The following is a 9,727-nucleotide window of genomic DNA, read 5'->3' on the forward strand; positions in this document are numbered from 1 at the left end:
TTAAGGAAAATAATTTCCCTAGCCATCCCTTCTGAAACTTTCCGTTTTTGTTAGTGTTAAACATGAATGCTAGTGGTTTTAAATACAGTTCAATACTTTTGTTCCCCTCCCAGAGAACTATAGTAGTGGACCCTCAGTTTTTTTGATGAAATTCTCGCATCAATAAATTTTGAACCCTCACTCCAATGTTTGGATGATAATTTGCAAATTATATGTACACTATAATACATAGACCAAAAATAGAAACGAAAGGACTCTAAAATAAAGTAAACAGAAACTCTGGTGTTGTTTGCCTGCAGGCAGCCCACTGAGGGGATTACTCTTTTGTATAACCAGAACTGTGCATTGATAGCTCAAAGTTTTCCTTAGCAGGGAAGACACTCACTCTGGGCAAGTTGTTTCTTTCTTGCCTTAATGTTTAAAAGTAAGCACAAAACAGAGGTTATTGTGTTTGTTCACTATTTTATTCCCAAGACCATAACATTTCGTGTGTATGCACCAATATTTAACACAAATAACTGAATATTTCTTTTATCTTTTTGAGATGAACATGTATTGTTACTGATTAACATCTGTCCTTCAAGATTCAAGTCAAATAACTTGAATGGGAATTTGGAATATGTCTCCATTCTATTTCCTTATCACTTTCTATTTCCTTATTCACTTACAGTACAGAATTATGTTTTTCATTATCATCTGTTCTTTTTTGAGCCAATCTCACTCCATTCTTCCTCCCCCCCCATACACACACACCACTTACACATTTAAGTAATGAACTCCACAATGTCAATGATTTACTTCATTTATACCCTGGGGTGAGGAAGAATGAATGACATGTAGTAAGTATTCAACAAATGATTGTTTACTGATTAAATAAAATTGCTATATTACTGAGGGAGGTAAATTAATAAAAGGTACATTCAAGTTAAAACAAAAACTGAACAGTTAGATATCAGTGTATATTCATTTAGTGCTCATTGTCTATAGATAAAAATATAACCTATAATTATGTTTCCTACTTTGGCTCTAAAGACTGTATTATTTCTCCCCTATTTAGATTTGAGTGCTAAGAGTGTTAGGTATCATGACCAATTGTGTGTCCTTCAGGGTCAGTTTAATATTAGGAGATGTTAAATGCAATTAATATAATAAACCATGTTAAAAATGGAAGCAAAAAATAATCACATCGATAGATGTGTAAAAAAGTTTTTGGTAAAAATTAGCATTCATTCATGATAAGAACCCTTAGGAACTAGAAATAGCAGAGAGTTTCCTTATCCTAAAAGAATATTTGAAAGAAACACCACACCCTATAGTGAAACACTGAAAGTATTCTCTCCTAGGGTAGGTACAAAATGAATGATTACTGCTACTACTTCAATACAAAACAGTATTAGACATCTAGATAACCCAGAAAGGCATAAATGTTGAAAGAAATTTATAAATCTGGGATTATAGAGATTATAAAATGGGTTAAAAGATGGAATACAGAAACAAAGAAAATGGGGGAAAGTTTAGTAGAAAGTACTAGAATTCATTAAAGTTAGCAAGGTTACTGGATTTAAAAAAATAATGAAGATATCTCTGTACCTTAATAACAAACACAAAATGAAGTTGGGGGACAGTGCTGGGGCTTGAACTCAGGACCTCAGGCATGTTCTACCTCTTGAGCTATAAAAAAATGGAATTTTAAAATGTGCCATGTAAGTCAGGTATGATGGTGCATGCCTGTAACTCTAGCTACTCAGGAGGCTGAGTCAGGAGGATCACAAGTTTGAGGCTAGCCTGGGAACCTTGTCTCAAAAAAAAAAAAAAAAAAAAGAGCTGGGTTTTTGGCATAGAGGTAGAGCATTTGCCTACCATGCATAAGTCCCTGAATTCAATCTCATGTACCACATAAAAGAAAGAAAGAAAAATGACACAGTGAAATGCAGAAATGAAAACCAACCACAAAGAACTCCAGGGAGAAAATGAGCTACTAACCGTAGATATGAAGGGCTAGCTGAAAGGGACAAGGCTATCTGAACTTGAATTCACAGAAAAGAGCCATAGTTGCAGAAGTAGGCTGCTCCTTGACAAAAGCTGAGATAATGAGTTATGAAGACAATAACTGTTTACCATCATCATCCCAGCAGTGGGGTAGAATCGGGGGAATGAATATCTGTAAATCTGCCCACGCTTCCTGTTGTTAAACCTATTCACAGACTGAATGGCAAGGGAGCCTTTTGATGGAGTCCATATATATCAACCTTACAGGACACGCACCACAGTGCAGAAAGGAGGACAGGGTGTTCAGAGCCCTTTGGCTAAGGCCCCACTCCAGTGGTGCCAACAGTTCAGGCTAAGCCATCTCTCCCAATATGGGGGATTTGCATTGCTCGCAGAGTAAATCATCTTGGTCAGGCCATGGTTTGGTTGATCATTATCTCAGGACTGGTGCTGTGAAGCTCTGAGAAGGTCATCATTGCTTAAGGGGATGATTTGTTTCCATCATGAGATGATTGACTCCTGATTAGGCAGTAGCTTAGTTCTATCTTGAGGTAATTGCTCCCACTTGGGGGACATTCTCATCAAGGTAATCCATTCTTTGAGGCTCTTTGTTATCTGGAAATAGTTTTGGTACTTTGTGATCAAGATGCTAATCAACTAGACCTGTAATTTCTGAGTACCAAAGTAACTGCAGAAGAAAGTGGTTCAGAAGAATGAAAAGAAAAAAAGAAAAAAGTTAAGAGACATGGATTCAGAGAGGGACAAAATAGAGTTGGTTATGTCAGTGACTGGGCCCTCCTTCAAGGAGACTTGGTAAAGTACATGGAGAATACTCAACATAATATTTTTAAGATCTTTATGTAGAATGATAAACTTAGCTGAAAGGCATTGAAAATATATAAATAAATAGAAATAAAAATTGGAAGATTCAGTACTGAAAAATGTGAATGCTCCCCTGTTATGGGCTGAATTGTGTGTCTCCCTCACCCCCAAATTCAAATGAGGAAGCCCTTGTTATGCCAGATTCGTGGAACCCCAATAGACCTCCAGGAGCCGAATCCGATGCAATCACACAAGAGTCTTTATTGCAAGCTCGGGCCTGGACTCACAACTGTTCCCGATGCAGCGGTCCCAGGGAGTGAGTCGGGGTCCTTTGTTCAGTGAGATTTTTGGGGCGATACTCTATGCGTCACAACATCACACAGCAAATCATTTCATACAGTGGGAAAGTCAAACAACAACTCTTCTCATTGATTAGCACATTCAATGGCGGGAACAAGTTGGGTAGGGGTGATCGGTTAGTACAAGAGGGGGATTCCTTTGAACTGATTGGTTTAGGCCACAAGGGGTATACGTGCTAAACTACATGGTTTCCCAACATTTTATCAACCACTATAAACTACTTGGGGGTCATCTGGCATTCCAGGTATTTCCCTGTCTCATGCTGATTGGAGGTGCTAGGGGGTTGCTATGGGTCCTCACCTAGCCTGAGTCAGGGACACCTGGCGCCACAGATCTCTCCTGTTACTTGTAGACAAACAACTCAGCAGAGTGGTATGTTCCTAGGAGTGCTCTGTGGGTTTTTCCAAGGACAAGGGTGGTCACGCCCCCTTCCTTTAGGACAGGCCTTGAGGTAGAAGCTGCTGTTATTTATTTTTAAAAATGGAGTCACATCAGTTTCTCACCCTAAATTCCACTATCTTGTGATGTGACTATATTTGCAGATAGCACCTTTAAGGAGATTATCAAGGTAAAATGAGGTTGAATGGGTAGGCCCTGATTTAACACGATAGTGGTTCTGATGAAAAGAGGAGGTTAGGAGAAGCAGACTAAGGAATAGCCAGGTGAGGACACTAACCTGAGAAGGCTAACATCTGCAAGCAAAGGAGAGAGGCCTCAGAAGAAACCAGTCTGCTGACATCTTGATCTTGGATTTCTAGAACTATAAAAAAATAAATTTCTTTTGTTTAAGCTACCCAGTCTGTAGTATTTTGTTTTGGCAGCTATAGAAAACCAATATATCCCCAAATTGTTTTATAGATTTAATACAATTCCAAACAAAAGATCCATCATTTTAATTTTTAATTTTTATTTATTTATTTTGGTATTGTAGATTTAACCCATGGGTGCTTGACAACTGAGCTACATCCCTAGTCCTTTTCAGTCCTTTTTTTTGCACCAGGGATTGAACCATGGGGTGCTTAACCATTGAGCCTCATCCCCAGCCCTTTTTTATATTTTATTGAGAGACAGGGTCTCCCTGAACTGCTTAGGGTCTGGCTAAATTGCTGAGACTGGCTTTGAACTTAGGATCCTCCTGCCTCAGCCTCCCAACCCGCTGGGATTACAGGCATGTGCCACCATGTCCAGCCTCCAGTTATTTTTTAATAAAACTTCTCCCACAGATGTTAATGGTGATATAGGAAAGCAAAAGGCCAAGAATAGCTAAGACATATTTGTTTTTAAATTAAATTATTTTTAATAATGTCTTTTTTGTTATAGAGAGAGAGACCATGTTCTTTTTTTTTTTTTTTTTTTTTTTTTTTTTAAGAGAGGTTAGGGACATTTTTGCCTAAACATTTCATGTATTTTTTTTCAGTAGTGCATATCTGTCTTTTGCATTTATGTTTATGTTTATTTTAAAACAACATTTTTCAGTACAAAGATCACATTTTACTCACCTTTAAACGGTGGCTGTTCTATTCATTAAGATATTTGCACAAGAATAGTATAAATATATTCTTTGTGTTTCTCTTCTGGCTTTTATTGGGAATTGTTTTGGTTATAGCCTTACAATTTTAGCTCAAAGAATAAATATTAGTCATTATATTAGGATTAAATAATGCCTTCATCATGGGAAATCCCATTATATGTCAAGTGAAGAGGAGGGAGAGACCTAATATAAACATTTTTGATATTGCTACTATCTGAGTGTTTTAGATGAAATGATCAGCTTTCATGGTTTTATCGATGGAGATAAAGATAGATAAAGCTAGAGATGGTTTGATGAAACAGAATGAGATTCTCTGCTACCACCCTTACCCATGCTTTTCTGAAAGGAAAGACTACATTATGAGAAAGAAACTATTTGAAACCTGCACCAAAGTCCCTGAATAATTCACAAAAGAGAAATTTCAAATTAAAATAATGGCTCTAGTAATGTGGACATGTTCAGGAAAAAGCTAGAAGATCCTTATCCAAGAATTTTAGAGTTATTATTTTCTAAGGAGTAGGAAGTCACATTAATATGAAAATTACATCACCCACATAAGATGCCAAATCATGTTGTTTTGGAAAGAAAAGTAATACTCATAGTGGTAAGTTGCTCTTGTCCTTAGAAAAATCAGATGTAAAATAGCAGCAACCCTCACTGAATGAAGAGACCAGTCTGGAAGCAGGGCACTTACATACTCCATCTATGAAACCAGAACCCACAGGGCTCCTTGGCAAACTTCTGGGTTCCTCTGGAAATCCCGGGCCAAGGAAAACCCCATCACCATCTATGCAAAGTCTATGTAATTTAACCACACACAATGATGTAGCTTTTTTTCTCATATGGAAAGAAACTGAATTTGACTAAGAAGATAGGTAGGGACCCTCGGCAGTGGAGGTTTGAGCAGGTTTTCCAAAGAAGTTGGGGTTTAAGAGGATAGAGTTCAGAAAGGACGACCATCTAAAGGTTTAGGTGCTGAGGGTTTGCCCTGCTCCTCTCTCCCTTGTGTATTCTAAGAGAAAGGACCAGATAGTCACAACTCATAGATTCTTCTATTTTGCACTGATTGGGAATATTTATTTAACTCTTCTATAAAATAGCCCCTCTGATTGCCTTTGTAGCTCAATGATTATTTTGTTTGGAGACATACAGTAGTGGTCTTTCAGAAGTGGTCAGGCCAAATTAGTGGTGAAAGGGCACTTTTCCACCCCTGTGGCCCTCTGGGTTCTTATCAAGAGATGGAAATCACACTAGTCAAATTTGAGTAGAGAGAATTTCAGACATATAATAGTGTTTTACATATCAATACTACTACATGTGGAAAAGGAACTCAAAGGAAACATGGAAATAACAACTTCAGGAAGCAGATACCACCTCAGTCAAGAGACAACTGACAGAACAAAGAAGAAAGTCTTAGAAATGTGGGGAAGAGATCTGTGATGCTGAAACCCAGACCTCTGAGGAGCAGACAGCAGACAGCTAGTGTTGTCTGCCCCAGATGGTGATGAGGCTGTTTCTGCAAGTGTTAAAAAAACTGGAAATTGGATTCAGTTGCTGCTATAGAAAAACAAGACCGGTACAGGGGTGAAAAACTATGGCCAGAGTGGTTTTTAAAGTAGAACCAAAAGCAAACAGGAAGCCAACAAGAAGCAAACCAGAGGAGCAAGTCCCTTCTTCCTCACCAGCATCCTTCTCTCCACCCGCTGCTAGAAGACCCTAACATGGAACTACCTGGGGAGGCAAAAATGTGGTTACAGAGTCCTGGCCACACCATCATAGAGCAGAGAACAGAAGGGTGGGGTGGAACTGAGATACATTGTGTGGTACAAGGACCTACAGTAGAATAGCACATGTTTAAATGTGTTTGTGCCAGAGGTGACAGGTCAAAAAGAAAATGGTAGTTTCTTAATTAACATAGATCCCTGTCTTCCTCCTAATGAGAAGTCTTTCTTGTGGACACCATTTACTATTCTGTGCTTCTTCATACCTGTGTTCAATTAATTATCAACTCATGCCAATTATACCACCAAATAACTTCTCCAAATATACTGACTAAACCAGTTTAGGCACACATTATATTTTCACATGATCTAAAGCAACACCCATCTAAGTGGTATTTACATCTTTAGCTTTATCTCCCTTTAGTCTAGTGATTCTCACACCAAACAACATAATAACATAAACTGAGTAGTTCTTTAAAACATCTCATTCCCAAGAATCCCGATTGAATTTGTTCAAACTGGTCTAGGAACCAGCATTTTTAAACTTCCTAGGTAGTTCTAAAGTGCAACCAGCTTTGACACCTATTATTTCACTCTGATTTTACAGTCATATCAAATTATTTTGTTATTATCTTCTGGTGTATAAATGCCATAATGTCAGTCCATTACCCCAATTTCTCTATGGTTATCCATATCAACAGACAACTAACTAGCTGGCATGCCCATGGTTCTTGATCTGGTTCCCACAGACTTTTCCTGGTCTGATTAACTCTTGTCTCAACCACTATCACTGAGCCATACATTTTTAACTTCATTTCCCAAATTAATTAAGCTACTATCAGTCTGCTGAACAAAGTATATTTTCACCTATTCATTCATATGCATATTTATTCCCTCCTAGTTTTTTAAAAAAGCCTCACTCAAGCTACAGAGAACTTTAGCCACCTATTAAAAACACACAATGTAACTTTAATGTTTTCAAAACACTACTTAAAATTGAATCCTTCCATGTATGCATAATATGTCAAAATATACTTTACTGTCATGTATATCTAAGAAGAACAAATTAAAAAAAAGAACAAAATTGAATCCTTTTTATGATATCAATTTTATGAAAAAACATGAACATGAATGTATTTCCATATGGACTGAAGAAAATTCATTAAAATGTTAACTGTGGTTGTCTCTAGGTGGCATTATGTATATATTTTTCTTCTCTATATTGTTCTAGAGTTTAGAAATTTTCTACAATGGCATATGTTACACTTCTAAATAGAAAAAAATTTATAACTTATTTGAAATATTATTTACACATTTAAAACCAATATGTATATTTCTATCTGAATTTACTTGGTTGCTAAATTATGATAAAAATGTTTGTATAATTAGTAGCTTAAGTGAGGGATACTAATATTTGTCTAGACATAGTTTTAGCCCCAGGCTTACACAAAAATGTATTTTGCCTTGAGCCACTAGATGGCAATCCCTTCACATGTATTATACAATTTGCAATTTGCTGAAACACCTTCATAGGGATTGTGCATCAGTTACATATTATTTTATTTTTCAAATAACAAATTTAAATATAATTGTATATTTATAAGCTATCTCAACACACATTTTAAAAATTGTAGATTTGTCTAGAATTCAAATAAAATTTCTTATAAATATTTCTTATTTATTGTTATCTTAACCAGTTCTATTCCAGTTAGCCCTAAACGCCTCTTAAAAGGTCTTTGAATTTCCCTTTGATTTTTTTTCTTGATGTAGACCTTGAGACTTGCTGATTAAATCCACAGGAATCATTATATAGTCCAACTGGTGTTATTCAAGGCTTAGGAGACTGCCAGGCCCCTATGTATACCAACTTCATGTTAGGAGAGACCTCATAATTGGCACTCATGGGGGTCAAGTTAAATTGAACTTTCTGAGGTCAGAGGGTGATAGGAGAAGAGACAGTCCTGTATTAAATGTCCTGATGGCACAGTAGGAATGATTCCAAATCTTGTCCGAAACAATATATTCAGTGGTATTAGTGAATATTCCTAAAATATTAGAGGATAACAGCTCATTTGGCATGATTTTAAAAAATTACTATTGCCATTTTCACCAGTATTTGCATTTAGGGTATATAGACATAAAAAGAAATCTTAAATCCCTTGCAGAGTGGTTTTCTCTCTCTGTTCCTTTCTTTCCAAAGTGTAATAGCTTGTCAAAACTGATTCTTTTTTATGTTTCACTTTAGTTGGATGATGACATATCCACCTGGCATTACATTTCTGGTTTACAATAAACAGTACTCGGAATGAGTCAAATCTGGTAGACTCAGAGCTGTTTTTCTGCCAGATCAACTGGGCCTTTTAGAAATTTGAACACGTGAGTTGCATTTCTAATGTCTAAATTTTACAGCTGAATATTATATTCAAGGGTAATTACTGCAGATGAAGAATATATAAGCAATACTAATTTTTCATTATTCTGATTACAAAATGCACATTCTTTATAAAATTTTTTGAATGCTCTAAAAACTCAAAGAAGAAAAGCTAACATCATTCATAATTTCCCCACCCAAGGAAAGTGTTCTTATAGATGGTTATAAAACCAGTTTGAAGATGTGTCCTTGTTGGTTTGTTTTATGTACTGGGGATTGAACCCAGGGCCTCATGCCTAAGCAGGCAGGTACTCTATGTCTGAGCTATACCCCCACTCCCAATTTTAAAAGTTAATGTTAAATAAGTAAGTCTAGTGTCTCTGCATTCTCATCTTTATCCCTAGTGAATTTTTATTAGAGTCTTGTTGCTATTGGGAATAATTTTAAAGAAAGTACAAAAATTCCAGTGTGTTTTGATCTTAAACTAGATGTCAACCTATATTTAAGAACAGACCAGGTTTGTAATTTATTAACAGTTAACTTTTTGTGTGTTGATGTTTAGGGTTTACTATTTCTTAAATTTATGTGAACATGCAGAGCTATAAATGAACTCTGAAGCACGAATATGTAGCTATTTGGCTAAATCCGTCTTTCTCAGGATAACAGAAACTGAATGCTATTCTTCCTCTTCCACAATTTTCTATGGGGCCTTAGCAAGTTAATTATCTTCTTTGTGTGCTTAATCCTCTTAGAGTGCAGCCCTCATCACTTCTGCATGCTACGCCATTCTGTGAGGATGAATGTTTCTCTTTATCCTCTGAATGTAGAAATCGAAAACATAAAATTAAAGTAAGAAAATGAGAAGACTAAGTTTTGCATCAGGCTAAGAAATATGGGTTCAATATCTAGAGAATTAAATGTCTGCTTCATCCA

Source organism: Urocitellus parryii, chromosome 5 (assembly GCF_045843805.1).
Source record: "Urocitellus parryii isolate mUroPar1 chromosome 5, mUroPar1.hap1, whole genome shotgun sequence".
In the NCBI taxonomy this organism is placed as follows: domain Eukaryota; kingdom Metazoa; phylum Chordata; class Mammalia; order Rodentia; family Sciuridae; genus Urocitellus; species Urocitellus parryii.